This window comes from Arvicola amphibius, chromosome 12 (assembly GCF_903992535.2).
Source record: "Arvicola amphibius chromosome 12, mArvAmp1.2, whole genome shotgun sequence".
Taxonomy (NCBI): Eukaryota; Metazoa; Chordata; class Mammalia; order Rodentia; family Cricetidae; genus Arvicola; species Arvicola amphibius.
Window position 1 is genome coordinate 125,647,677 of NC_052058.2, and position 24,199 is coordinate 125,671,875.

A 24,199-nucleotide genomic window follows, 5' to 3' on the forward strand; every position below is an offset into this window, starting at 1 on the left:
GAGAGTTTGCACCAGACCTCACAGCAAGCCCAGGTCTAGTAGAAATAGCTTGTCTTACTCCCCTGACCCTTGTTTATCCAAGTGGCACACAGTGTCTGCTTGGGACAAGGCTTGTGAAGGAAACCTTGTGTGCAGATGACTCTTGGGAAAACATCTGGCATCTAACTTTGGTGTGTCACAGAGCATCTACTTATACTTCTCTGATGGATGCATGTGAAAGCTTCCCTGAGATGCACAGTGGACCACTAACACGCCTCACTGCCTCCACTCACATCAGTGGTCCATCCTTCCCACTGGCTCATTTTCCTCTCAGCCAGAGCTGAAGAGACCATAGAAGTCTCTGGTATTGAGTTAATGTTAATAAATGATGTTAAAAGCCACACATAATTGTTGCAAAAATACAAATGAAATGCACTCAGAAAAAAATGAGATGTGTTCACGTCACTGAGACTTTCAAGGAGTGATATATTCATTCATTTTTCTGTGACATTAGTCTTCTCAGTTACTTCAGAATACACCTATTAAAACAAAAATAAGTACACACACACACACAAACCCACCCTCCCCTCAAAAAAATTAAAACAAAATAGTAAAGACAGCAGCAGAAACTTACCTCCAGGCAGGGAGCCATCCAGAGCTCCAGCCTCTACCTCGCCAGTGCTACACTCACGGGATGCTGCCACCACAACTGGGGACACGGTACTGGGAACTGAACCCAGGGCACTTTGCATGCTGGGCAACTCAAACTGCATCCCCAGACCAAGTGAACTTTTAGCTCTTGGAGAAAGTGAGAAGCCCCTTTCAGCCTGGAGTGTTCTCATCACGTAAACACTCTGGAGGTCTTACAAGCCATCCGCAGAAGCTTGCAAACTAGAAGCATGGAATATAGTCTACTGAGTGTGAAGGAAGACCACATCGCACAGGGAATAGCTGCCTCTTTCTGCAGCCTCTAAACGGTGAGCTGAGCACAGTTTTGTTGCCACAGCCAACCGCTGAGGATTGCCAGGAAATACTCTTGCAGTTCATCTAGGTTCACCTTTCTGACTTGGCCAATGAAGATTCTCAGAGCTGACTACTTCCGTGAGGAGCCCAGGGCCCCAGCCTGCCTTCAGCAGAGGAAAGTGCTGCATGACACCACAACAGAAGCAGCCAGTCAGGTCTACCCAGGCTCAAGAAGTGCTCATTAATGACCGCTCACTGGGGGTGGTCAGGTACATATTTCCTCAGCTTGAAATCTGACCCTGCATTCCTGTTTATCCTCATCTTTGTATTGTATTGCATTCTGAAGGTAATCGCAGGGGAGGTGATTCCACAGACTGACTGGCCAGCGTCTTGCTCCTGAGCCACGAAAGGAAACAGTGAACAGACGCTACTGTTAATGCCTCCATTTTTACTAGCTTACCACAAAATTATAAAAAGATTCTTCCCTTTTAGAAACAGATAAGACTAACTGCCCATTAAATATTTTTATGGATTTATGTCAGAAACGTGACACTGCAAGACTTAGAGTATTAGAGTATTGTTAACCCAGGGGTCAGTAGCGGGATTTTCTTTCTTAAAAAATATTACAGTTGCTTTTATATTTTTTCTCTTCATTTCTCATAACTGTGAAATGCTTCTGTTTTGATTGGAAACTGTGTGTGTGTGTGTGTGCACACGTGCATGTTCCTCTTCTGCACGACCTCAGCTCTATCACAAGAACAACAAAAGGAGCGCACGAGCAACAGCAGCAGCTCTGGCAGCTTCCTTGCAGAAGTTCTTATCAGAGCTCCAAGCACTGCTGACCCTGACACACGTTTTATCCAGAATACTTCATACTTCAGAGAATACTGATTCCACACTGAAGTGGGGGGAGGGGGGCCTTGAGTGCATTATCTCTCCCACGCCTCCATTTTACCACACCTGGGAGTTAGAGGGTTTTCTCACACTAATGGCTTCCATGGAAATCTCCACCATCACATACTGAGATAAGAGGCTTGGGACAGTCTTAAGGGAGGCATTCTTACATTTAGACCTTACAGTCATGTGCTAAGAGGTCTGTGGTCAATCTTGGAGTTTCAGAAATGGATTAACATATTAAGTTCACAGTGCTGGACAGGTGGTTACAGAGATTTGAACCCCATGATCCCTTTAAGTATGTGATCATTTTCAAGAGTCTTGTGACACCACCTCTCCATGAACAAAACCCCTATGATTCAAATTAAGAGCAAATTAACCTGCTATGAGCCCAATTACTCTGAACTTGTTCCTCCTGGGAACTCTGGCCTACTCCTTCGATGGATTCATCACATAATGACATTGTTGGGAGGTGATAAAATACAGGAGATGGGCCTTTTAGAAGATCTGGGCCATTAGGAGCCCCTTCCATATTCCCTCTCTGCTTTCTGTCCACCATGAAGCGAGCAGTCTTTGCCACACACTCCTCTTGCCATTGTGCTCTGCCTCACTGGAGCCCACCCAGTTCAACAGACACAAGGACTACTAACCGGAACATAGCTTCTATGGCGGAAATCACAGGCTCTGAGCTAGAAGAAGCTCTTTCTATGGCTGTTGGCTTGTGTGACAGAGGGCAGCTGACATGCATGTTCCAGTCACCTGATTAACACAGTCTTACAGCACCACCAATAGCACACTCTCAAAGGCTTTACCCACTCTGTTTAAATAATGGTGCTGTTAGCAGAATGCCTTCCGCTTTATAGATAGGAAAGCTGAGGCTGTTAGAAGGCAGGAGAGTAGTGTAAGGTCATAGACGGGGGAGCAGCGGCAGAAGCAGGGGCCCTGTATCAACACATTCACTGGTCCTGCAGTCATGCCATCTAGTCGCTGGCCACTGGGAGGAGTAGCCCATCACCAGCATCGTCAGTCTCAGCATAGCAATAAGCAGTTTGAGCAGATGAGCTGAGCCCCCTTAAAATAATCTAGAGAGACACCCAATACAGCAAGGTTAATTACAGAAGACTGTGTAGCTATGGTTCTAATTTATTATGCATAACTTTATTCTGAAACAAGTGTCTCAAGTGTAGTGACAGGATGAAACACATTCACAGCCCCGTGTGTACATGCCTGTGCTCTTCCAAGGGGCCCAGTGGAGAAAGGAGGCTTCTCCCTCTCGTTGCCCAGCCTGGAGAGGCAGGCCAGCAACAATTGCATTATGTGTAGGTACCAAGAGCTTCAGCAACCAGAAACGCTCTTCTCCCTCTTCTCAGAGACACTAATTAGCACTTAGAAATAGAAACAAACCAACTTACTTGTCATTTAAAAGGGAAAGTCTATATTTATGTAGATCACAGATAATGACATGTTTTACTAAGTGACGAAACCAATCACATAAAACATCTAGAGAAGGATGGGGGTTAACTAGTAACGCACTTGTGCTTCAAGGTGACCAGGCTGTGTGCAGCTATGCCGCGTTTCATAACAAACAAACTCGCCTCAGAAAAAGTGAACAATACCAAGTGGGAAACATTTTTCAATGAGCAAAATTTAACACTAAAGGCTTCATGCCCCATTTTTGATAGATTTGTTTAGTGACATCTCTGGCAGAGGTATGCCCCGTCCCAAATCCCTATGCAATGCTTCGGGTGCCTTCTCCTCTTGGGGTTAACTGCCAATTGGGCGCCTACCAACATCACAAGCAGCAGGAGGACAGGTCAAGTGCTCAGCTCCTTTCCCCGGGTGCGCTCTCGCATCTTTGCTCTCACTAGTCCACACGCTGCCCCAGAGGCATGGGAGACTTCCTAGCAGGAGCATGCCCACCTTACTGCTGCTCCTGACCTCTGAGAGTGGCTCTTCATTGTCTGCTGTGCTGCCACCTGAGGCCACCCCTCATCTTCCTCAGAGCAGCAGGCTTGCAGCCAGGCAGGGATGGAGTGGCAGCAGTAGGCCAGGCAGGTTTGGTATCCACAGGGTGGCAGAGGCTTGCAGATCTTTGCTAATCTACCCATTCTGATGCCTGCTTCCTCCCGTTGGCCTGCTGTACCTGGCACAGGAGTCGCTGAAGGGGCCAGCTGCCAGTTCTCTCATTCCTTCTCACTGTGTCAGATGACCACAAGCACAAGTCAGTGGTCTTACTTGTCTGATGTAGGAGGGTCTTCTATCTATGTGTTACTTTCATTGGTTAAATAAAGAGACTGCCTTTTGATAAGACAGAAGCTTAGATAGGCGGAGTAGACCGAACAGAATGCTGGGAGAAAGAAGCAGAGTCAGGCAGACCCCATGGAGCTCTGGCCCAAGATGGACATAGGTTAGAATCTTCCCAGTAAGCCACAACCCCGTGGTGATACACAGATTACTAGATATGGGTTAATCAAGATGTGAGAGTTAGCCAGAAGAGGCTAGAGCTAATGGGCCAGGCAGCGTTTAAATGAATACGGTTTCTGTATTATTATTTCCGGGGCCAAGCGAGCCGTGCGGGGCCGGGTGGGACGAAAAGCAGGCTGCTCGCCTCGTCACTGCACTTGTCGTTGCTAGAGCTTAAACTCCAAATTTCCTATATTATTTTGAAATATTCAAAATCCCATACACCTTTCTACATAAACATAAGTGTTCCACATTTTCAAAGTGGAAATAAATGAGAAATAAAGTCCATTGCTTCCTTAGACCATTGTCTGAGTACTCACCAGAGCCCTTGGGACTTTTCACAATGTTAGGCACACAATGCTTATCAAATGCATTTTAAATGCGTATTGAGTGAATAATGAATTAAACAATTATGAATTAACTAATAATGAATTAATCAATTAACCAATGAATCAACAAGGTTAATGCTTCATACTCCTCCATCCAAGTATCACTCTGCCTGTTTAAAATATACCTGTATTAGTCATGGAATAATGGGAAGGGAAAAATGAAACGATTGGTGTCCTTTTAGAAAGTCTGGGTGTGGAGGCCAGCCTGGACTACAAGAGCGAGTTCCAGGTCAGGCTCCAAAGCTACAGAGAAACCCTGTCTTGAAAAAAAAAACCACAAAAAGAAAAAAAAGAAAAGAAAGTCTGGGTGTGAACAGTAATCCATATCAGCCTTCGTGTAGAGAGCTTCGCTGAGAGAAAGACAAGGCAGACAGGGTGAGAAGCCTCATGACTGGGTGCAGAGAAAAGGAAGTTGCTGTTCTTTGGGAGGATTCTTCATGAATCCTCCTTACCTCTAACACACTTTTTAAATGGCAAAAGGTAGCAATAAATTGTTTATCAAGGTTTCCCTACTCATGCCCTCTATGATACTTAGGTGAGCAAGTGTCTTTTAGCCTGGGTCACTAGCCCCTCTGTAACTCTCTTAATGGAACCAGAGGCTCAGTTTCAACACTGTCTGTTAACTGCTCTCCACTGCAGTGGGAGGCAACTGCCCGACAGGACTGCCTACATTTAGATTCTGATATGTCAAATGCTTCTGGACACCTAGTCAGCCCCGTTCTCCATGTGTTTTTTACAAGGCATCATAACGTGAACACAAATATTGTTTTTAGAACGCAGTCATCTGTTCTCCAGAGAAGAACATTCCACTAATTTATAGGCCTGCAGGCTCGATCAGTTTCCTATCACGCTAAAATGGCACATGTTACAATGGGACAACTGGGAATTCAGCTGTCTGCCTCAGTCCCCTGACACATTTAGGGACAAGACAGCAGATGTCGGCAGGTGGTTTGACAGCAGAATTTTCAAAATAAGTGATAAGATTCTAAGTCTGCCAGGCAAACCTAGGCACCAGTGACAACACATGGTGTTCGACACCTTCCTCGCCAGAGCTGAGGACTTCATCTTATGGTTTCATAAAACAGCTCATCACGGATAAACAGGCTCATGAAATCAGCCCTCCATGTTTACTACCTCATTAACTCCCCAGTGTGCCTTTGGTGCACCCCACCCTTTCAGTCATAAACCCCGTGAGCAGCAGGAATGAGAGAGGAAGCTATCATTTGCTCAGTCTCTACCGAGAGTACCAAGCTGTAACCACCACTAACTCTATGTGATCTTGACAATTGCATGCATTCTCCCTGGGCCTCAATTTTCCTTCTGAACAATGGATATTTCCTCCTAGATTCACTGAGACAGAGATATTGATGTGTAAACATGAAGACACCATGCCTAGAACTCAGACGGCACTTAACAACTGTAGCAAGCTGACTGCTTTGTTTTGGCAACTACAGAAACCCACCCTATCAAGATACCAACCTGTTTTATTCTGTTATCACAAGGCCTCCACCTTAGCAGGCTAGTATTACTTACCCCTATCTGGAGAGAACTGGAGCCTCAGGCATGACTTAGGACTCACAGCACACTTGGCTTCTGTTGACCGGTGGTGTGGCCCAGAACTATATATTGGGGTAATGTAGCCCATTTGAAAGCTGAATTACTGCAGTGCCCCAAATGGTGAGAGCCAGTTCCCCAACAGGAACAGGCCTCATGTCACAGAGATTCTACTGAGACTTAAAATATTTCTGGACTGTTATTTCCTTCTGAGAAGAAATGTTAATTTCTGAGACTCATCTAGAGACACATGGCTCCAGAAACTTTTTTCTGACAGCAAGTATGAGACAAGCAACTCACAGAAGCATACAAGTGATGGATGGGAGAATGTTCTAGCTGCATCTGCTGGAGACAGTGTGGGAGCACTTAGCACCAGCTCCTGTCATTTCCCCTTGCCTCCCTATGTAAGGTATCCTTTATCCCAGCTGTATCCCAGATGCAATTAAGAGGGCTTAGCTGCAATCTAATTACCAGCGGCAGAGAAGACAATGTCATAACACATATTTGCTAGGAGAGTCAGCACAGTGAAAGCAATGAGGTGGAAACATCACTGGAGGGAAAAGGGAAGGGTTACCTAGAGGAAGGATTTGGAGCCAGTTTATTCCAGAGTAGAACAGGAATCCAACTGCTGCAAAGACAGAAATCTCTTCACGGAATGGAGCCAGACTCCAGCAGCAACACACACACACACACACACACACACACACACACAAATCCAGGTACACACATACACATACGCACGCACACACAAATCCATGAACACACATACACATATGCACGCACACACAAATCCATGTACACACACACACACACACACACACACACACACACACACACACACAAATTCCCTGGATAACACTAGGTTTTGCTGATACGAACCCAATTCCATAATCTCTTCTAAAGCCAGCATAAGACAGAGAAGAGCCAAAGTCCCCCAGTGCTGTGCAATGTTGCTGCACAAGGATGGTGCCCAGTTGGCATCCCGCTGGTTCCTGAATGGTAACAGCAGACTCTGTAGACCAGATACTCTGAAAGAACTATGGACTGGCCAGTGATTTAGTCACTAGAATGGACATCTGGGTACTGCTGAAAGCATCAACTCCTTGCTTTGACAACATGTTTAAAAGTGCCCTTCCCTCAATGACCCATGCAAATAAAATGCTATAAAGTCAGAGGGGGGAGGGGAAAGAGATAAAGGAAGAGGGAGGGAGGGAGGGAGGGAGGGAGAGAGAGAGAGAGAGAGAGAGAGAGAGAGAGAGAGAGAGAGAGAGAGAGAGAGAGAGAGAGAGAGAGAGAATACAGGAAGCAGAGGAAAAGTGGCAGGTGTAGGCGGCGGCAGAGCGCTTGTCCAGTGCACAAGGTCCTGGGTTCCACCCTCAGAACTGTAAAAGAATTTCATTTATAAAGGATGAGACAGGTGGCATGCTACAAGTTCACAGGGTGACTTTCCAAAGAAGCTAGACAAATAACTCCTGGAAATACAGAGTGGCCTGTTACCTCCATCAGATGAGGACGGAAGGGCAGCTAAAATGATGATGGCAGGACACCGGTAGAAGGGCTGTTAGCTCCCAGACTGAATGTGCTCCACCACAGCAGAGGAGAGAAGGGCAGCATCTGCACAAACTGAACCAGAATTACTCTGAAGTGGGATTGGGTAGGTGTGTGGGGGGACACGGGACGGAAGATGGAGACAAATGCCGTCAGATGCTCACTGCCTACCCAGAAAGTGGTGATGTGGGTCTTTACTGCTTCACATGTTAGAACGTTTTCCACAGAGAGTGTTGGATGGAAGCCTCCAGCTCCACAGCTGCAGCCGTCTCAGGCCAAGTTCCTCTAAGCTTACCCGGGTTGTCACAGCCACCTCCATGTCCCTCAGTATACTCTCAGCTTGGCAGTTACAAAAAAGATGCAACCTCCTGAGGCCACCACAGACTGCTGATGATACTGGATTCCCCTTTATCAAACTCGAGGAGTTTTGGATAATGGAGCAATCTAATCACCTAATCACAACTCTGTTTAGCAACAGGTGACTGGAATTTGTGAAATCCTTTCTGATACTGCTTAAGATTATTTTTAATATTCTTCATCATTTGAATTTTCCCATCAGCGCAGAGACGACCTCAGCACCCTCAGACAAGTCCTTGGCATGATTTGACGCTTGTATACCCTCCTGTTTTCTGGAAGATGCATCTTACTTTATACGCCCAGATCTCTTTCCAGCCACCTTCACTCCAAGACCAGGATTCCTAGTTCTCCCTACTCTGTCACCATGTTTCCTTTAGCCCTACTGGGCACCAAGGAGCTTTCCCAGGGTCAACATTTTCTTTTCTGTTTAACTCCATCTCTAAATCATTTTCGGTCTATAATCTATTTTTTGGCGAATTCCTACAAAGTCTTAATGAATAGATAGTCCCTGAGATTAGATGATATTTATGAACCATTCTCATTAAGTGATACATAGGTAAACAATTCCTTTGTATATATGACCTTTCAAAAGCACTTTTATTTTTTATATTTCCTACCCAGCTGTAAGGATTATGAGCCATAACAATGGCCAGAAAAGCAAACTGTACCAAAGGACAGTGCTCATTTCTTAAGGTAACCAACAGCTCTCTACCTGTACTGCAGGCCTGCTCGGTAGGAGGGAAACCATGCTTGGCACCGTAAACTTGACCAACTACCTGGCTGGTGAGAAGACCCCACTCCTGCCGCTCTGCCACTTTCCTAAACCAGTACAGTTCCAAACTGCATTCTAAATACTTGTCTCTTCACCCACACAGAAGTGTCTCTCAACCCCTCACCAAAGAAACATTTTCTTTATGGAGTAGTTGGAGACCGCCACAGAAATCCACTTCTGGGTGACTGGTCAAAATGCCTAAAATGACTGGCCACAGGGTGGCCAACCCTACATGATAAATGTACAATAAAAGTCCTTTGTTTTCTTCTTCTACACAGCCTAAGTCATTGTCTCATCTGCATATTTTATCCGCTCTGAATCAAAAGTCTATTGAATATTCTTATCTTGCCATTCACTCTCCACAGGGGCAGGTAGAGACTGGCGGGCTCTCCACATTGTTCGGTCTTCTTGCATCAGAAGCACAGAGAGCTGAGAATTCATCCCTGTCTGCTCTTGCAAGGCTGGTCACATGTTAGCATGTAATTCAGTTCCACAGGGCCTCTCAGTCCCCTGTGGGGAGGAGGCACAGCCTTGTTTATAATGCTGCACATAACTAAGGCCCTGGGAGCATCCCCAGAAACCCAGTGTTCCTTTTCACACACAGACTCTCAGAACTGTCACACTGACTTTTTTTTTTTTTCGAGACAGGGTTTCTCTATGGCTTTGGAGCCTGTCCTGGAACTAGCTCTTGTAGACCAGGCTGGCCTCGAACTCAGAGATCCGCCTGCCTCTGCCTCCCGAGTGCTGGGATTAAAGGCGTGAGCCACCACCGCCCGGCCTGTCACACTGACTTTTGCTCTGAAATTTATTTTCACCTTTAGAAATTCCAATCATTATTTTTATCTAGATGTGTACGTTTTTCATCAGGTCTTCTATTTTGTAATAACACATTTTTTCTTTCCTGTATTCGCCTATCTTCACTTGTGCCTAGGAACTCAAATCTTTCACATGGGCACATGCAGTCATGTGACACACATGTGTGAACTTACGGAAAGGCTCCACATACTTTCCACTTCTCTCCAGTGAACACACACCTGCCTCCTCCTCTGCCTCTTCACTTTATCAATTACTAAAGGGAACATTTTGTATGTGTTCAACTCTGGTGGGCCAGCACGGTACAACTACTTTCTGTTTTTCATTCCACGGCTTCCACAGGATATGTATTTCATGATAAAATTCATGTTATGGTGGGCTGGAGCACTGGCTACTCTCACAGAAGACACGGGTTTGATTCCCAGCATCAACATAACAGCTCCCAGCTGCCTGTAACTCCAGTCCCATGTGATCTGATGCCTCTGCAGGCACTATATGTATGTGATACACAGACACAGATGCAGACAGGATATCCATATACACAAAATAATTAAAAAATACATTTCCACTTTTAGAAATTAAATCTTTAGAAAATATATGTTTTACATTTAGTCATGTGCATATATGTGTGCATGAATATGTGAGTACAGATGCCTTTGGGAGCCAAAGAAAGGGTGTTAGATCCCTTGGAACTAGAATTAGAAGCAATTGTTATCTGCCAGATGTTGGTGCTGGAAATCAAACATGGGTTCTCTGCAGGAGCAGTACTAGCTTTTAATGGCAGACCCAGTTACAAATCTTAAGGCATGGTTTCCTCACCCACTTCCTTTTTCTCCCCCAACAACCTGCTCCATGCAACAAAAAATAGGTTCCTGTTTGCAAAACCTCAGTAACTGCCCTGCGCAGGGCTCCAATCCCACTCTGTCAGTGAGAACGGCCCTGCAGGGCTCTGCCCTCCTGTCGGTGAGTGTATGAACTTTCCTGTGTCCTGTTTACTGTACTGATAAGAAGGCACACTCATGTTTTCACATGGCTGAGCATGTTCGCCTGTTCCTCTGCTTCCAATTCAGCTTGCCTTCAGCAATGTGTCTGTTCACCTAACAGCCTCTTACAGAGATGCATCTCTAGCTTGTTAACAAATGAAAACACACCCTCATCTGTAGCAGAAGCCTTGGGTGAAGATGGCAATGGGACCAACTCCCTCTGATCTGTCCTCCTATTGTCTCTTTAAATTTATTATTTTTAATTATGTCTGTATGTGGGTACACACATATAAACACAGGTGCCTGCAAAGGCCAGATTAATTCACCTGACTTCTGGAGCCAGAGTAGCAGGTAGTTGTGAGCTGGGACCTGAACCCAGATCCTTTGCAAGAGCAGTAAGTTCTCTTAGTCACTGAGCCATCCCTCATGTCCATTACTGTCTCAAGTGCATGCTTCTCTTTATTTTGGTGCCTTTAAGTTTATTTATGTAACATTATGAGTCATAATGTATAAGTATTTAGCCAGCTCATACAACAAAATAAAAAAAAATGTTTTATATATTTTTTAAAGTCACTTTGATGGTTTCCATGCCTAAGGTCTCCTCCTTTCTTCTTTTGGGCATACTACTATTAATACAGACTTCTGTAATGGGCATGGCTGTTCATTCTTGGGCCACTGGTTCTGTTATGATTAACATTATAGCTCTTGGTCCACAAGACCTCAGCCATGAGATCTGGTGGCTGAGATGCGCCTTGAATGGAGACCTACAGAAGGGGCCTTTATCGTGTGGCACTAGTAGCTACCATGCTTCTTCCATTTTCCTGGTGTCAATGTAGAGGATGCTGCCTTTCTCCATCTCTCCCCAGCTCAAGCAGTTCCACAGAAATTCCCATTGTGGCCAGGCAGTGGTGGTGCACATCTTTAATCCCAGCACTCAGGAGGCAGGCACAGATGGATTCCTGTGAGTCAAGGCCAACCTGGTCTATGGAGAGAGTTCCAGGATGGACTCGGACTCCAAAAGCTACACAGAGAAGCCCTGTCTTGAAAAACCAAACCAAACAAATAAATGAAACAAAACAAAACAAAAAAACATTGTGTAGTCTCTCAGTGTCTCTTAATCTATTCATTCTCAAATCTCAACCTTGCCACCCTTTCTTCCACATCTCTCCCATGCCCCATGAGGCTTGGAAAGGAAGTTAATTTTACCTGATTCACCTTTCTTCCCCTTTCATCAGAAATCTATCTGATCTCTGGCAGTTGTTATTTCTGCCTGAGTTTCTCCAGCATTACAGTTTTGTTATTACCTCTGCTCCTGATGCTATTTTTATTTCCCCTTTAAAGTTCATTTGTATGGATGTTTTATTTCCAATTTTATTTGATACTATATAGCAAAAGTAGGTCTTCTCTGTGTGGATCATATTTTATATTTCTTTCGATTGTAACATAATTTTAATCATCTCCTGCATACACATGTAAAACTTGCTCTGATAAACCTTTGCATGGTAAGGCACTGGAAATATGTTCAGATTAGTCTGTGAGGGTAAAAGGTCTTGTGTGCAGAAGCTCCAAAACAGAAGGCAGATCAGTTGAAAAGCAGACACCAAGGATTCAACTGAGTTATGTCGGCAGAAATATAGAACCTATGACAGAGGATTGGGGTCCGCTTGAGGTGGCTTCTTGACCTCTCTGTCTTCTTTCCAACCTGTGCAAGAACCTTGTTAAGATATATAAATTGAGACATTTTACAAAATTCCTCCATTCTTGACTCAGATTTCTAATAATACATCTCTAAGAACAAACACTTTCAAATCCTAGGATTCCATAGATCAGGAATGAATGGTATTTCGAGGTCAGGATTCATAGCCAAATATTCCTAACTTTATGTTGTGCATGCCAGCCAAACAAGGGTCAGAGGATGGATAGGTGGCTTATGTAGTTCCTGGGAGATGACAGCACGGCAGGAAGGTCACTGAGGGGCATTGTTATCTTTCAACCCACACTTCAGCCAGCCATTTCCTTCTCTGCTGCACCATTTCCTCCTCCTCCGTCAGCCATTTCCTCCTCCTGTCAGCCATTTCCTCCTCCTCCGTCAGCCATTTCCTCCTCCTGTCAGCCATTTCCTCCTCCTCCGTCAGCCATTTCCTCCTCAGTCAGCCATTTCCTCTCCCTTTGTCAGCCACTTCCTCCTCCTCTGCTGCACCATGAGGTAGAACTGCCCTCTACTAAAAACCTTCCACACACTTTCTCTACCTTAGGAAAGAATGTTCTTTCTGTGTGACAGTCTCACTTAGCATCCTGATCACTCTCATTCCCCCCCTGAATAGAGTACAATACTTCCAAGGACATAGAGAATGATTTGAAATCAATTTATGGCATATTTATTTATTCTGTCTATCTCCTAAGGGAAGATGGAGACCACAAAGAAGTGATTATTTATACGGAATACACAGGCCTATCTATCTAATGCCCAACATTAGGTGCCTTGATCTTCACTCACCCTTCAAACACTGCTTTCTAAGTCATTGCTCATCAAATAGTATGGTAACCCCTAGCCTACCATAGAGAAGTTGGTAAACACATCTTCATTTTTTATAGATGCGAACAGTCCATTACATAACAGACTCTCAGCAAGTGGCTGTGGATGGCAAGTCTAGGAGGCTATGAGATGGAGACTCATGCCTTAAATGCAATTGAGGGTCACAGTTCACACCCCATATTAATGTCCTCTCATCTGGTTTCTATTCTAAAGGAGAGGATGTGAAAAGACTCAGTTTCTCAGATTTCCTTGTAGCTCGGTAACGATGTGGCTTTCATCACCCACAAGCTACATGGAGATGGCTAGAAAGGAAGTCCTGGACATCTCTATTCCTTTTTTTTCATTCTGAAACTCAGATGTGGTGACTTCAGCTCCAGCCTGTATAGCTACATAGTGGGCATAAAGAAAGAAATATGAAGAAGCAAACATTGAACTAAGAAGAGCAGGACAGTACACAGATAGGTCCTTTGTCTCTGATAGGACCCTACATCAAGGAACCTTGGCAACCATTACTGATCTCTGAATATTACAGTGTTATGACATTTAATCCACAACAACAACAAAAATTCACTTCATGCAATTTTATAAACTGTGTTCAGTGGAAACTAAAAAAAAATGCAGTGACCACCAAGCAGCTGTGTACAAGAGGAATTTTTTTTTTAACCAGGCTTTATGGAAGTGTGTGTGAGACAACCAGGCACTGGGACGTAACCAGAGGCATGTAACATAACTCTGACAGGATGTGTTAGACTTGCTGAGGATGATACAGCGGTATGCATGGTGATTGTGACCAAGAGAATGAAGAGACCTTATATTCAGAGGAGCCTATGGTTGGGTGGAACCCTGCAAGCCTAAATTCACCACCTGATAGCGTTTGATCCTGACTCTGTCATTGGATCATGCAAGATGTGTCCCCAATTATTGCAAACACTAAACTAATTAAAATATAAAGATTTTACATATACTTATCACAAAAGATTTTCTATTCTGCTTTTCAGCCCAGGGGCAGTCAGAAACTAATCAATTAATCTCTCTCTCTTTCTCTCTCTCTCTCTCTCTCTCTCTCTCTCTCTCTCTCTCTCTCTCTCTCTCTCTCTCAATCTCTCTCTCAATATCTCTCTCTCCCAATATCTCTCTCAATCTCTCTCTCAATATCTCTCTCTCTCTCTCTCTCTCTCTCTCTCTCTCTCTCTCTCTCTCTCTCTCTCTCTCTCTCTCTCTCTCTCTCCTCTCTGCCCAGTTTGTCCTCATGTTTGCTATGCAGCCAGATAATTTCAACTCCCGATCTTCTTGCCTCTACCACCCAGTTTCCGCGACTGTGGGTGTGTCCCACCATTTGCAGTTTACACAGTATTATGGATGGAACCAAGACTTGGTGAGTGCTAAGCAAACACTCCAACTGGTCCGTATCTCCAGACTGGCGTTTAGCAATATCTGGAATTATTTCTTGCTCTTCCAATGCGGGTAGAGCAAGAGATGTAATGGTCTAACAAGGAAACATCTGTATGTCAACAGTTTCTACTCCCACTTTGGCAGCTAATGAGTGCTTCAAACGGAGGATTAAACTTCTGTGAACACCTTTCCTGAAAGCGCACACAATCTACATCTTAATCATTTCCCAACCTCAACCATAATTTTGTTTCTCCTGCTTCCTAGTTCCCCTTTGGGGTCACTTGTACTCTTTAAGATAATTATCATGCAATACAAAGTAACGTTTCAGTAGTAGCAGTGGGAAGAGAGGGCAGGCCTTGCCAGAAGGAGGCCTTCAGGTTGTAAGGAGATGTGTGCTGCTTCAGAGTCACTCGGCTCCTCACAGAGTAAGTCTCATAAGCAGCAAGAAGCCAATAAGTCCTTCCATTCAACTGGCTGCAGATTCATTGCTGCATACTTTAAAAGGAAAGGGGAATCAATACACTTCAGCAGATCCATCCAGCCAATGTGATAACTGTTTCAAAAATAGCAAGGTAAAATGTCACGTGGTAAGCCATAGTGCAGTCAGGATTCAAAGAAACTGGCCTAGTGTGATGAGTGTATACTAATAACTGGTTTACTGGCTTCAGTTTTGCTGACTTGGGTGGTGGTTTGTGGTTTGCATTTGTAGTAAAATCCAGGGCCTCATACCTGCTAGGTAAAAGCTCTACCAATGAGCCACACCCCCAGGCCAAATAAGAGACATGTTGCATTATAGAAGTAAGGGGAATGGCACTGCTGGAGTTGACGATGGAGAGGAAAGGTTGTATATGACCAAAATGCATTGTACTCATGTTGGAGATTCTCAGTGATAAAATAAATAGGAAGAATAGGAGGGAGAGAGGGGGGAGGGAGGGTGAGGGAAGGGAGGGAGTAAGGGAGGGGAGAAGGAAAGGGGGGTAGGAGGGGAATGGGAAGGAAGAAGACAAATAAGGTACCCAGAAGCTTTCTGACTGACAGTGATCGCTGCAGAACTGTATTTACTGAGTCTGAGCAGTAGGGGGCAGCAGCACCTATGTACGTGGGTTTGTTCATGCACATAAAGAAATTAGTGCTGCTTTGTTGAAATATTATCTGTGCAAAAGAAGCCAACAAGAATCACTCAACACCTCTCACCAGCGTATCACCTCTTGTATTTACTGAGCTCAGAATTCTTAAACTGCTGTGCTTTCAGAGTCCTGAATATTTGTGTGAAAGCAAATTATAAACAGATACAAATGATGTGATTATAACTATATATATATGCATATGTATGTAAATTGTACACATAACACATCGCAGTGTGATTACATAATTATTTTTATAGTGAACGCGTACAGTAACTGCAGTATGGGTTGCTTTGTACAGAGCACTGCATCTTTCCCACGGCTTCTGCCACTATAAGGGAAGGTAGCTGCAGTTTCGTTGGTGGTTTAGTCGCTAAGGGTCAGAGTTATGGAGCAACTTGATCAAGGTCACATGCTGTGATTAGCTACAGCACTGAGATTTAAGACTATACACAGTTCAGTGTTCCGAGCAGCTAGGGATGTGGCTCAGTCCCACAGAACTTGCCCATCATGCATGAAGCCCTGGGGTCTGCTCTCAGCCAAGGGATACAACGCCCTAGATACATCTTTACATGTGAGTTATTAATTAATATAGGTAGTTAACTTTACCTATTTTACTCTTCCCAAATGCTAACCCTTCTGCATAACAGACACATGATTGCTTCTTGCATCATGAGTGAGTGGACATTTGTCTATAAGACAGCAGACAAGTGGGCTTAGAGTAATTTAGTAAGCAATGAAACACAGGACTAATTTGATTGGTTTATCATGAAAAACCACCTCAAAGAATTCTTAGAATGTCCACTGGTGTTTTGAAGGCTCTTCCTTTAAAATAACCTTTATAGTGTTAGCTTGAAGTTCCTTTGTATAATTTTGAACTCAGCCAATAGGAATACAGCTCTGCTTTCGGAAAGACAAGTCAGCAAGCATGATGATAGTTGTAATGGAACAACGATGAATGGTAAATGTTTTAAGCTGCTGGGGGTAGAGCTCTCACTAGCAGGATCTATCCTGGGAAAGAAAGACAGACCGTAAGTTTGTGGGGGTGTGGTTTGGTTTGCTTTAATTAAATCTCTCCATGGAAAACTACCTCCTGAACGTCTCAGGGCAGTCTTTTTATGACTGTAATCCTCTTTGTTTAGACTCAACTACAGGTCGGCACATATAACATTCCATTCTCAGTATTACCATAAAAGCAGTTCCCATTGTATGATATCTCTCCTACAACAGTAAATCAACCCTTCACAAGTTCTTGGCTGTCTACCTTCCTACAGACTCTTATGCCTAAAGGGGGGAACTGGGCAGTTTTCTAAATATCCTTCATTGCCCTTTATCCAGTACTTAAGTAGCAGAAGTCTGAGCCAAACACCTAAGCTCTGCAGAAGTGATCACAAAGCCAAGATGGAGGCCTCTGTCGCAAAGAACCTTGTTATTCACACCATCTGCCAAGGCATAGCTGTGGAGGTGCCTAGGCATCACTGACCACTAACAGACAACAAAGTCCTAACATCAACAAGTCCACTGCTGTATGCTGGCCTATCTCATTCCTGAAGGTTAAACCTCTGGGGCCAGGGCCTTCTGACACGCTCTGATTATCTCTGCTCTGATAGAGTACACTGTATCAGCAGAGAGAGAAAGCAGTTTTCAATGGGGTCATGCGTTAGAGTGAGTCAGAGAACAGACTCTCCCTCACCCGGGATGAGTAAACGAGGAGGGGGCAGAGCAACAGGCTGCGTACACTTGACCTTCATAAACTATGCAGACTAGAGGATGCACTTTGAGTGCAGTGGATGTTTTTGTTAGTTTTGTTTTTCTGACTTATGTTTCCCCTTGGTAATGATGTAATCATCCACATAGGCTGTACTGGGATGAGGAAGCATTCCCAGCTTGCAACAAGGTGGTTTGAGTGTTCTTTCAACAGAGACATAGCATGTAGAGCAGTGGGTCTCAACCTTCTTACTGCGGTGACTATTTAACATAGTTCCTCATGTTATGGTGACCTCCAAATACAAAATTATTTTCATTGTTACCTCATAACTGTATTTTGCTAGTTATGAATTGTAAATTACTGATATGTAGATGGTCTTAGGTGATCCCTGTGGAAGGATCATTTGACACCCCCCTCTGATGCAAAGGGGTCACAACCCAAAGGTTGAGAACCACTGCTTTAGACTATGATGGAGTTTTTCTATTCTTACTTTCCTATTTTCTTCTATCCATGAGGGTATTCTAATAATGTGGCAAGGAATTTGTTGTGTCAGGCTTACTGCAACCTCTTAGTCATCCTAGAAGATGGAGTAGTCAGCAAATCTAAACTATGACCCTAGTTCTAGCAGTTAGAGGCAAGAGCAGGTGTGGGAAATCAGGGAGAGCAGATGTAATAATTAAGGGCTTTACATGGGAGGAGAAGACACCCGGAAGAACATTTTAGGTGGAATGTTATTCTGAGATTTGGACTGAAAGAAAGATCCAGAAAGTTGAGTATCCACAATTGGGGTTACTAGCATGGTGAGTAACCTAGCAAGCTTTGACTGTGAAGAAGGACCAAATGAATCTAAAGTTTAGATGATGCAGCATGAGAAATTCCCATAACATGTCTGGTTCTTTATGCCAAATAATCTAGAAGGATGCCACTTACGTATCTCTTTTATAAATAAGAAAACCAGGTTCCAGAAGATCCATAGTCTGCCACACACCACTGTGTATGGCTGAGCTGCAGAGACTGATGGGAGACAAAGAAGGGTAAACTTTCTGAGCTTGACAGTACCTTAGATACCATCCAGCCAAAGCTCCCCACTGACAGCGACAGTAGGAGTCCTTACAGGGTAGTATTCCCAAGCTGACTTTTCAGTAGAGATCATAACCCCAGGCCAGCTGGGTCTAAACTTTATTGAGTAATAACAATAGTTATTGATTGGCTAGGAGCTAAGGGGTCCTTCTACTCTTTCAACACTGGGTTTTGAAGAAAATAAGAAGATAGTGATGATGTGATGATTATTATCGTGGGGATGATGATAACGAAATGAAGACAGTGATAGTGGTGATAATGATGATGAGGGTGACAGAGTTATGATGGTGTTAATGATGAAGGAATGATGGTGGTTGCAATGGCGATTGTGATGATGATGCTAACTGTCCTTCATTAGAGTCTTCTGAGTGAAGCTACAGGCTAGTATCTCCTCTAATTTTCACAACAGTATGTCCTAGATATGATGAATCCTTCTCACAGAAGATTTATATCTTAGGTTGCCAGACCCACATTACACTGTAGTATAAAATTTGTGTTAGTCTACACTATAATGCTGAAAGAATTTCTCAGCAAAATTTACTGCTTAAGAAATAACATAGTCCCTTAAATCAATGAAAAATACGCATAATGTAACTCTATGCAGAATATCAACTGACTTGCATTCAGAATCAACTGTTGTTATAATCTGACCTTCTTTTCTTTTTCTCCCAAGCATCCTTGTCATTGCAAAATACAAATAACTGTAATTTCTAACCTAGGGTCCCTACTTCTCCAAGCTCAAGTCCAAGATTTATGGAACTTCAATGGTAGACAATTATAAAAATGATTCCTGCTGATATTCTGTTTTTGACTTGATACTGCATTACAGTGAGTTAAAAAAAAAACCTGATGCTTATCACTTTCTTATTTCTACTCCAGAGTCTAGACCACCAATTATGGTTTTCTTCCTACTGACATTCCCAGTACAAACCTACAAGTTTTTGAAGGGATCATCAGAGCCCTCCTACAGAAACAAAGGCATCACAGACCCATGAGAAGGGCTGAGCACCAAGCTTTTTTTCTCTGACAGAGAAAAATTATAAAATAGAAATGACAAACAGCTCTTGTTAGAGATTTTAATTAAAACTTGAATAAGAAATTCTAGATTAGGCCAAGTGGCAGCTGCACCAATTTGACCTGCTGCAATAGCCCCACAAGGACCAGTGCCAGGAAATATTCTGTGAAAGGGGCCATCATGCCCTTGCATGCTATTTAACCTAGCTCTCTACATGGGCTAGTTCTGAAGAGCCTTCAGGGAGACCTTCTGCCTCTGCGAATAGCTCAGAATTCAAAGCAAGCTGCACTTGGTTGCTTAGTGACACCCCACTGTAGACCACGGGATGTTTTAGTGCCAGGGTCTCCCTTATTGATCAAAGAACAACATGCTCTGCTACTCTGCCCTTCGGTTTTTACTGCAGTTATTAAGCAAGATTCTCTTCACAGCCTGCCTAAGAACTAGCTACCCATGTAAATACCATAGACTCGTTCCCTCCTAAACTGCTTGCTTCCTAAGAAGGCTACAGAACATGTGTTACCCTTTCTCTCCATCCCCCCACGTCTCCCCTCAGGCTCATCAAAAGGAAGAACAGGGCGTTAATTCCTCATGAACATAGTTCAGTCTTGACCCTGCCACTTACTGAGCATTTGTCTCTAGGAAGATTGCTCATCTCTCAGGCTCTCATATATAAATCTATCTATAAATCTATCTTCAGATATATATATAAATATATATCTGAAGGAGACACTGCAAAATAAATGCTCTAATCTGTAATGCTTTGAAAAGCATTGGACATTATATAACCATATATTTTCATTAAAATTCTTTTATTATTTCTTAATCATATTATTTCATTAATATTCTCTTTAAAAATTATAGACACAGATAGATGGTTGACTGAATTTAGTTTTGAGTCCAAGTTATAATTAAGTTGCTTATAAGAGAATACATTTTACAATAAATACATATTAATCCTCATTAAAACCATCCTTGACTGGTATCTGTTTTATATTTAATCCCCAAAATAGTAAAACAAGACAAAAATAAAGAAATAAATAGCACTCAGGGGACTGAGAGATGGTTCATGGGTTAAGAGGACCCAGGTTTGGTTACCATTACTCACAACTGCCTGTAACTCCAGCTCCAGAGGAAGCTGACGCCCTTCCAGCTTCTGAGGGCACTGCACTCACATGCACAAACATATCCACACATACGTACACAAAACTAAAAATAAACATCTACAAATAACACTCAAAAGAAAATCAAGTATTAGTAATTCTCACCCTTTTAATTTCTATTACCAGTCACAGGGTCAGAGCCATAACTCCAGGGCTCAGATAATGTTTGGTGAGCAGGTATCTACTCACTGTGGTGGGCTTCACAGATTTCTGGTAAGAATCAGCCCGCCCCTGCCATCATTTCTCTTCCACCAGTGCAGAACAAAACCTACCTTTTACTTTTAAAGTTTTCCTGTGAAGTCAGCTAGATATGGTCATGGGCTTTAGTTACAGTGAATTAGATGTAATCAGAAGAGTGAAGTGACATTTCCAGAACTTTCTTCCGGGGTCCACATGTGCTCTCATTTTTTATCTTTCCCCCCAGACACTGCCACTTTGGGACATATGTGTCTCTTAAGACCCACCACCTCTGCAGAGTATTGAGAGGGAGAAACTAAGTTCCTGGATTCCCTGGGGAACAGTATTACAGAGATGCCATGATGAAAAAATACATTTCATCTTCTCTGAGTCACTAGTACTTCATTTATTTATATCTGCCAATCCTGACCATAGTCATTGACATGGCTTTGCCACATCTTTATCTTCAGAGCTGCAGAACTGTCAAAAATTCTACACTGCATCAAGTACATATTGGTATATTTTAGCACAACTCATTTATGATTAGAAATTGGTGTGGTGCATATCCAGGGGATGCAGTGAGCAGACACTGTAGTAGAACAGAATATTAATCACGTGCAATGAAAACTGAGCCTTAAGGTCTGCAACACTGAAGAACAAGACCACAGCAAAGATGAACTGCAGCATCATGAGTGTCCCTATGAGAAGGGTGCGGGGTCTACTATGAGTAACTCGGGAGCAAAGACTACTCGGACGAAGCCCCACCCCGAGGAACCAGGGCATGCAGAGGACTGGTGGGTTGAAATAACAATAACAGCAGTACAAGTAATGCTGGTGACACTGGAGTACCAGGACATGGGCAGACAGAGGGGACCCCAGCAGAAAGACCTCCCCAAGGCCCTTCACCTGGAAACAGCATGGTGAGGTCGATGGAGCCACTGGCCACCCGCTAGCACTAGCGCCGAGCCAGGGTGCGGAGGGTTAATCTTCTCTTCTCTGCCTCCGCCACCGCCTGCCTTCTCCACCAGAGGGATGGGAACAAAGGCGAATGTGAACCAGGGTGTGGGACAGAAATCATCCCAGATTCATTCTTCACAATCTTTCTGTGGGTGCGGAGAAAGAATGTATACCCACACCACAGAATAAAATTATTCTCTAAATCTAGGGTGGTTTCTTTCTTTCTTTTTTTATACTGCCAAAGGAACAAAACTAAAATGAAAAACAGATAAGCCTTAATGGGACCATTGTCTCCTCTAGTTTATATAATGATCACACCGGACTGAAACATGCAAGTCATCTTGCCCAACAGGGCAAGCTCTGTTCCTGCTTCCAATCCCACTCGGCTACGAAAATAAATGTATTTTTCCTCTTCAGCAGTAGCCGCCATCCCAGAATTGCTTCCCATTCTTTCTCCTACAGTACGGAATATGAATGAATTTAATAGAACAAGCAAGCAGCAACACTTCACTGTGCTCCTGGGTACAGGAAAAGGAGCAGAGAACAGCCTGCGAATGTCTGTAAGTGAGCACAGGAGGCCACTAGAGGGCAGTGTCGCTCCTAAAGCCGCAATTTCTAACCTCAGCCCCAAAGTGGGTTTGCATGCCTCCATTGATGGCACTGCCCAGAAATGCTCAAATACAAATTGCAGTCTTCAGATAAACCAATCAACCTGAATCTTCATTTATTCTTGTTACATCCGAGCTGATTTTTTTCTCCTCAAGCCCCTCCTCAGCATACTGGTACCCGGCCGACCACACTTACTAGGTCACTCTAGAGCCCATTTTTCGTTGAACAAATACTCCCTTTGACCTTATCAGAACTGTAGACCACCTTCTGCGTTGCTCCTCATACGCATCCTGCTAGATAAATGGAGCCTGTCTTTTCACGGCTCAATCCTTAGGAACCAAAAGATGAATCTCTAGATTGTTGCTGGATGAGTGGAAGACCCGGCCTTAGCAAAAGGGTGTAGCAGTTTGCAACAGAGAAGAGCCGCAGACAGACTGAGGGGCAATCGGGGTCATGCAGAAGACAAACAGCAGCACGGGACCCCAGACACCCAGCTTCACAAAACCTGCGTGTATTCATTTGTACGGGGTGGTATGGAGATACACACGCCATGGCACACACTTGGGAGTTAGAGAACATCTAGGAGATGGTTACCTCCTCTACCATGTAAGTGTTGGGGACTGAGCACAGGACACCAGTCTTGGGGACAAGCATCTTTACCTGCTGAGCCATCTCGTCAGTCCCTGATTTATACATACTCCTGTCTGGTTATTTTCTTTAAACTTCTCTCTAATTGTGATGTAAAATCCACAATTCAGAATGTCATTTCTTTGCTTTAGGACTAAAAGCCACTCATGAGTAAAGTAAAGAAAAACCAGCCTACAGTCCACAACCCCAGAGAACCTAGACAACAAAGAGAACCCTAAGAGAGACTTGCATGGATCTCCATAGGAAGAAAAGAACAAGATCTCCTGAGTAAATTGGGAGTGTGAGGGCCATGAGACAAGGTAGAAGGGGAGAGGGAGAGTGATGGAGGAGTGTCTATGTGTTACTTTCATTATTAATAAAGATACTGCCTTGGCCCTTTAAGAGACAGAAAATTAGGTAGGCAGAGTAGACAGAACAGAATTGTGGGAACAAGGAAGCAGAGTTGGGGAGACGCTTCAGGCATTCGCCATAGTGAGTCTCCATGCTTCTCCTCTCCAAGATGGACGCAGGTTAATATCTCTCCTGGTAAGCCACACCTCGTGGTGCTACACAGATTACTAAATATGGGTTAAAGAAAGATGTGAGAATTAGCCAATAAGAGGCTGAAACTATGGGCCAGGCAGTGTTTTAAAAGAATACAGTTTCCGTGTAATTATTTCGGGTGTAAAGCTAGCAGGCGGCCGGGTGGCAGAACGCAGCCCCACCGCTTCCTTCTACAGGGAGAGGAGAAAAATGTAGAGCTCAATAAAAACAATTTTAAGAAGAAGCCATAGGTTTGAGAAGGACAAGGGGGTACATTTGAGGCGTTTCAGGGAGAAAAGTGGAGAGGGGAACAAAATGATTGCATTATAATTTAAAAATAAAATAATTATCCATAAAAGAATGTAATTTCTTTGGCTTTACATCAAGGTCCCCTACAATTATCTCTATCATTTTCCGTGCTACGGTCTGTTCTGCCCCTACTGTAGGTTATAAATATGGTGGGGTACTAACATGATGGTGGTGTTCAGAGGACAGTCTTTTCCAGGATAGCCAGGTGAAGATCTGGCGACCTGGGAACCAATACTCGTGGCTTTCT

General features: G+C 43.7%; 1 protein-coding gene across 4 annotated transcripts in view; it reads right to left on the minus strand.

Moving 5' to 3' along the window:
- Positions 1–24,199, minus strand: part of Gas2 (growth arrest specific 2) — a 107,910-nt gene that overhangs the window by 1,292 nt on the left and 82,419 nt on the right. The window lies entirely within an intron of this gene.